This window comes from Pipistrellus hanaki (assembly GCF_964339955.1).
Source record: "Pipistrellus hanaki genome assembly, chromosome: 3".
Taxonomy (NCBI): domain Eukaryota; kingdom Metazoa; phylum Chordata; class Mammalia; order Chiroptera; family Vespertilionidae; genus Pipistrellus; species Pipistrellus hanaki.
In genome coordinates this window covers 187330684-187337814 of record NC_140505.1, presented here as the reverse complement: position 1 = coordinate 187337814, position 7131 = coordinate 187330684, and the positions used below count along the sequence as shown (strand labels likewise).

Sequence of the window (7131 nt, the reverse complement as noted above, 5' to 3'; positions counted from 1 at the left end):
GCGCTGCTGAGCGGGTCTCGCTGGTCTCCGCTGAGGGTCCGCGTGCGTCAGTAACCTGCACACAAACAGTCAGACAGACCGCAAGGGGGGAGGGATGTTTCTCTCTCTCTCTCCCTCTCCCTTCCTCTCTGAAATCAATAAAAATATTTTTAAAATAAAAAGAAGAATGAAAAGGGAGTACAGATACATGTTACCACACGGATGAACGTGCTCAGTGAGAGAGCTGGCCGGAAAAGGCCACGTGTGCGATTCCGTGGATGTGAAATGCTCTGAGAGACGGCTCTGTGGAGGAGGGCAGGCCTGGCTGCCAGGGGGGGCTTGTCCATGGGAAAGGAGGCAGGCCTGGCTGCCAGGGGGGCTTGTCCATGGGAAAGGAGGCAGGCCTGGCTGCCAGGGGGGGCTTGTCCATGGGAAAGGAGGCAGGCCTGGCTGCCAGGGGGGGCTTGTCCATGGGAAAGGAGGCAGGCCTGGCTGCCAGGGGGGGCTTGCTAAGGAGCGGCGGAGAGGTTCTGAACGCAGTGGTGAGGATTGCACAACGCGGGGAGGGCATGGAAAAGCGAGGCAGATGATCTGGCGTCTCGGTAATGTTATTCGTTTAAATATAGTGCACGCTCCTCTGTTCTGGCTCAGCGGACGAGCTAGGAGGCAGAGTGCTGAGAGGCGGCTCCGGCTCGGCCTTCAGCTCAGTGGAGCCATTGTTCCGGGCACGCTGCACGCCCTCTCACTTCGAGGTCCGGGAATCGGAAAGAAAAATTCCGTGGGTGACCGCCCCGGGTGTCGTCATGGCTCCTGCCTGTGTGCTCTGTTCCGAGTCGTGCTGGTCTCAGACTCGGTGCCGGCATGGCTGCCGCTGTGGCAGAACCCCGTCTTTCTACGTGCGGCCTCCCAGCTGCGTCTTCAGGGGGTCCTGCCGCTGTTTCTGGGCATCTTGGCGCTTAATAAAGGCCCGCTCTGCCCCGGGAGAGTCCCCGCGGGGTTGTGGGTGAAGTCCACACTACTGAGCTCTCCAGCTGCAGAGCAGGGCCGGGGGCTGGGGGTTGGGGGGGGGGGGGACATCAGGTTTGACCCCAGCTTGGTCTAAAGGCCCAAGATGTGACCCTCTCTAAGCTTAAATACAGCATGAGGCAAAGGAAGGTTTATAGTGAAACACAGAGTATATTCTTATATTATTATTAATTATTCTATTACTAGAGACCTGGCGCACAAAATTCATGCACGGGGGGGGGGGGGGTCCCTCAGCCCAACCTGCACCCTCTCCAATCTGGGACCCCCTGGGGGATGTCTCACTGCCTGGCTGCCTGATTGCCCCTAACCACTCTGTCTGCCAGCCTGATCACCCCTAACTGCTCCCCTGCTGGCCCAATCACCACCAACTGCCATCCCCTGCAGGCCTGGTTGCCCCCAACTGCCCTCCCCTGCCGGCCATCTTGTGGTGGCCATCTTGTGACACAAGGGTGTGAGGATCAATTTGCATATTACCTCTTTATTATATAGGATTTTCCATACAAGCTACTGTATTCAGGAAGAGTTCATTCTCCTGGAGTCTGGGAGGAAACAACAGGGGGAAATTGATGATGATGTTGATGATGATGATGATTAAAAATGATGGTGGTGATGGTGATGATTAAAAATAATGGTGATGATGATTATGGTGATGATGATGGTGATGAAGGCAGTAGAGACTAATTTTTTTGAGCCCTTTTTCTCAGCCAGGCACTACTGTCAGCACTTACGTACATGTTTAACTCAGTTCTCACACTCACCCTTTGAGGAGCGGCTTTGTTGACTCTGCAAGATTTCGAAGCAACATCTCCATCAGGATGACCCATTTGGTTAGGTCATTCCAACGTCGGCCTTTGTGTGGTGGGTGTTCCTCCTCACCAGAGGTCACTTTCTCCTCGGATTTTCAGAGAGTGGGAAGGAGGGAGAGATAGGCAGAGAGAAGCATCGATGTGAGAGGGACACAGCGATTGGTTGCCTCCCACACCTGTCCCAACTGGGGCCAGGGATCAAGTCTGCAACTGAGGTGCGTGCCCTTGATCAGAACTGAACCCACAAGCTGTCAGTCTGTGGACCGATGCTCTATCCACTGAGCCAAACTGGCCAGGACTGCCAATTTCTGCTTTTCCTGTTTGGCCGATCTGACTCCCAACTCCTCGGGTGAGGCACAGGAGGCGTGTGCCCATGGACAGTAACACCCCGTCCACGAGCAGCCTGGCCTCCAGGCTGTGTCCCTGCAGCCGCTCCAGGCTCGGCCTCAGCCCTCTGTCCTCAGCCACGCTGCCTGCCACCGCTCTCTCCTTCCGCCTCTGCCCGGCCTCACCTTGGCGAGGTCAGGCCCATCCCTAGCCACAGCTCCACTCTGCTTCTGTCCCCCAGCCCCTGGGTCTCCCCATCTGCTTCCGTCCCAGAGAAGCCAAATAAACGTGAATATTTTTCCACCAGGAAACTCCACGTCCTAGCCCTGCCAGGAAAACAAAGACTTTTAAAAGAAAAAGAAAAATCAGTCGGAAAAATACACACAAATGACTCCATGATGTTTTGGTAAAGATGGGGGAAAAGAAAACACACAAAACCACACACACAAAAACAGCATTTTGCAAAGTGCATTTCTGGCCGCTGCCAAACGGTCATAAACTGTCCTGTTTCCAGAGGCTCCGAAAGGAAGACTCGTCTGCACACGCTCCTTGCTTTCCATGTGGGTTTGAAGCGCGGCCCCGCCCAGCTCCGTCACGGAAGGTCAGCGCCGAGGTTGAGGGAAATAGTCCACGTGAAGAGAAGAGAAACAGACCAGCCTTCGGTCCAGGGCCTAGAAACTGCTGGAAGCCCTCGGCCCAGCCACCCCTCTCCCACCACGAATCATGGACTTGCAGGACTGGGAGGGGCCCTGGGGACTGGCCCGGCTGCTACATCCTGGATCGCACGCCCCTTCTATTTTAAGAAGGTCTGTGAGTTATGAAAACACTGAATGAACGCTGGCTTAAAGAGGGTAGAACTTTTGCCCTAGCAGATTTAGCTCAGTGAGTAGAGCGTCGGCCTGTAGACTAAAGGGTCCTGGGTTCAATTCCTGGTAAGGGCACATGTTAGGATTGCAGGTTTGATCCTCAGTACACACCCCCTACCGGGGATGTGCCTGCAACCAAGGTACATGCCCTTGACCGGAATCGAACCTGGGACCTTTCAGTCCGCAGACCGACACTCTGAGCAAAACCAGTTTTGGCTATAAAAACTTTTTAAAAGAAGCTTCCCTGGCCAGTTTGGCTCAGTGGATAGAGCATCATCTTGTGAACCAAAGGGTCCCAGGTTCGATTCTGGTCAAGGGCACCTACCTCAGTTGCAGGCTCCTCCCCAGCCCGGGCCCTGGTTGGGGCGCATGCAGGAGGCACCCAATCCATGTGTTTCTCTCACACTGATATTTCTCTGTCTTTCCCTCTCTCTAAAAACAAAACAAAACAAACAAAAAAACAAAACAAAACAAAAAACACGGGAAAATATCCTCAGGTGAGGATTTAAAAAAAAGAAGTAGATGCCTAAACTGGGAAACTGGTTTGGCTCAGTGGATAGAGCATCGTCTGCTGACTGAAGGGTCCCAGGTTCGATTCCAGTCAAGGGCGTGTACATTGGTTGCGGGCACATCCCCGGTGGGGGGTGTGCAGGAGGCAGCTGGTCGATGTTTCTCTTTCATCAATGTTTCTGGCTCTCTATCCCTCTCTCTTCCTTTCTGTAAAAAAATTAATAGCTGGGACCGGTTTGGCTCAATGGATAGAGCGTCGGCTTGGGGACTGAAGGGTCCCGTGTTCGATTCCGGTCAAGGGCATGTACCTTGGTTGCGGGCATATCCCCAGTAGGGGGTGTGCAAGAGGCAGCTGATCGATGACTCTCTCTCATAGATGTTTCTAACTCTCTATCTCTCTCCCTTCCTCTCTGTATAAAATCAATAAAATATATTTTTAAAAAATTAATAATATATATATTTTTTTTTAAAAAAGAAGTAGAAGATAGAATTTTTTCCAGCCAGCGTGGCTTAGTGGTTGAGCATGGACCTATGAACCAGGAAGTCACAGTTCAATTCCCAGTCAGGGCACATGCCTGGGTTTTAGGCTTGATCCCCAGTGGTGGTGGGGCGGGGGGGGGGGGGGGGGGTGTGCAGGAGGCAGCCCATCAATGATTCTCTCTCATCATTGATGTTTCTCACACACCCTCTCCCTTCCTCTTTGAAATCAATCAAAATACACTGAGTGGCCAGATTATGCATTTAGAGATCATAATAATCTGGCAACTCAGTGTATATTCTATAGCAGGGGTCTTCAAACTATGGCCCGCGGGCCACATGCAGCCCCCAGGGGAGTCTGATCCTGCCCGCCAGGTTTTTTGGGCAGTGAGCGCAGCCAAGGTGTTACAGTAGGGATTAGTAGTTCATATAGTCCGGCCCTTCAGCTCTCTGAGGGACCATGATCTGGCCCCCACTTTAAAAAGTTTGAGGACCCCTGTTCTATAGAATAAAAGGCTAATATGCAAATTGTCTCTTCCAGCAGGAGTTCGACCAGCAGGCAGGCCAGCCAACCACCCATGTCCCTTCCCCCTGGCCAAGCTGGCAGGACCCCACCCATGCACGAATTCTTGCACTGGGCCTCTAATATATATACACTGAGAGGCCAGATTATTATGCGTTCAGAGATCATAATAATCTGGCCACTCAGTGTTTATTGAAAAGAGAAACCACTGTTGGGTGGGGACTAGGAGCCCAGCTCTAACGTCTGGTGCTGTCTGAGCAGAGAGGTGGGCATTGGGAGGAACCGGCCATGTCTCCACACAGGGCTCCTGTGGGAAAAGGCAGGTCAGTCTATGGCCAAACTTCCCAGAATGCACTGGACTGAGGTATGAAGAATGTCGCGTTTTGTTTTGTTTGGAACTCACAAGCATCTCGGGCACAGAGCCACCTTGTTGTTAGCTCAAAACCACGTCCCGAGACAAAAATATAATGGATTTTGGATTTTGCCTCTAGTTCCGAGGGTGGGCTGTGGAGCCAGGCTGCTCAGGTTTGACTCGGAGCCCTTCCTACATACAAGCCACACAGCTTTGGGCAAGTTACCCACCTACTCATGCCTCCACGTCCTCATCTGTGAAATGGGGACAATAGCTAGTCCTGCCTCATAGGACTGTTGTGAGATTGCATGTGGCGGTGCCTGGCACAGCTCTGGGCGTGGAGGAAAAGCTCCATCAACACCGTTATGTCTATTTCTGCTCCGCCCCTGAGCCTGCAGTCCCCTCTCTGAGGCTCAGTTTCCCCATCTGTGAAAGCAGGGGGGTGTGGCTGCAAAGATCCCTCCCCTCTCTGTATACACACCCCACCCTCCTATCAAGGTGCGGAGCTTGGTCCTAACCCGGAGGGTGTGGTTTGCACCGAGGGCAGCATGGCAGTGGGCCTCTCGGCCTGACCCTTCAGGGAGCAGGCCGCTGCCACTCCTCCCTCTTGGGAGCACTGCCACGCTGCGGGGAGGCCCACGTGGCGCCTGGACAGGCCCACGCGAGGACGAGTGAGCCCCCCTCGCATGAGCAAGCCATCTGGGAACTGGGCCTGGCAGGCAGCCCCGTCTCAGCGGATGCCACGTGGAGCTGAGGGATGGGCCTGCCCGGCCCACGAAATTGTGAGCTGTGAGCCCCAGCCCGTTCGGCTCAGTGGATAGAGCATCAGCCTTCGGACTGAAGGCTCTCAGGGTTGGTGCCAGTCAAGGGCACCTGCCTAGGTTGCAGGCTTGATCCCCAGCCCTGGCCAGGGCACATGTGGGAGGCACCCATCAATGTGTCTCTCGCACTTCGATGTTTCTCTCGGTCTCTCTCCTTTCTCCCACTCGCTAAAAAAATCAAAGGAAGGATATCCTCCGGTGAGGATTAACAAATCAAAGCAAAAAAAAAGACAGAAATATGCAACTGTGAGCGGGTAAGTGACCTTTGTGTGAAGCCACCACATGTGAGGGGGTGTCCTGGGAAGCGATGCCCACAGGCCGTCTGATTTGGGGAAGTGGGACCCACAGCGCCGGGCACGTGGCCCGGTCAGGCCCGGAGGAAATGGGTGAAAGTCACAGGCTTGCGGCGGTGAGGGGCTGCCCCCACCGCCCACTCCCCACCCCCCTCACCTGGGGGGACAGAGGTGGGATCGCTGCCTTTGGGCCGGAGAGCCACTCGGCCTGACCTTTCTCACAAGGCAAACAGGTCGCGCGGAGGGGAGATGACAGTTCTGCACGGGCAGGTGGTGGGACACGGAGAGGGCGGGCTGCTGTGTCTCTTGGCTTTAGTGAAAGGAAGCTGCGCTGTCCTGAAGGGGGGGGGGGGGGATTCAGAGTGGAAGCTGGAGGGCTGTCTGCACCCATGGGCGGGGGGGGGGGGGGGGGGGGAGGGGAGGGAAGGAATTCAGAGTGGAAGCTGGAGGGCTGTCTGCACCCATGGGCGGGGGGGGGGGGGGGGAAGGAATTCAGAGTGGAAGCTGGAGGGCTGTCTGCACCCATGGGGGGGGGCAGTGTTCAAGCACCGCCTGTCTCAGTCCCGTCCTCCGTCCTCCGTCCTCCGCAGTGACCGGCAGGACCTCACGGACCTGGTGCCCCTCCCGCCGCCCTCCATCCTCCCGGCGCCCCTCCCATCACATGGAGCCCACGGCGGAGGACTGGGGGCGCGGGGCTGGGAGGCTGGGAGGGCGGGGGAGAGGGAGGATAGCCGGATGAGGGGTGGCGAGGGCAGGTCTGATCGCGAGCGCAGGAGACTCGGTGCTGCCGCCTGGAGGCTGCGCGGGGGATGGCGACGGCGGGCGGGGGCTCCGGGGGCGCCTCGCCAGGGCCCCGGCGGCCTCCCCCACGCGGGGCTCCGGTGTCCCGGCCCCCAGCTCCCCCACCCCCGGCCTTCGTCCCGCGGTGTCCGGCCCGGGAGCGCTGTCCCCGCGGGAGACTCCGCCCGGCCCGGACGGGTTCTGCTCCTCCGCCCCGGCTTCCTCGGAGCGTCGTAGCCGGGACGCAGCGCCGCCCTCGGGTCTCCTCCACCCGGGACACACACACACACACACACACACACACACACACACACACACCCCGGAGCGCAGGACCCGGGTGACCGGGCGCCAATGAGCTGGAGCACCTCCCG

The 7131-nt window shown here is 56.6% G+C and overlaps 1 long non-coding RNA gene across 1 annotated transcript; it reads right to left on the bottom strand.

Moving 5' to 3' along the window:
- Positions 1 to 3072, bottom strand: LOC311620109. The gene is made up of 3 exons (XR_014794635.1): positions 1764 to 3072; positions 1480 to 1544; positions 1 to 55 (listed from the first exon to the last, which is right to left on the bottom strand). It is a non-coding gene; the product is annotated as an uncharacterized lncRNA (long non-coding RNA).
- Between the last annotated feature and the right edge of the window lie 4059 nt (positions 3073 to 7131).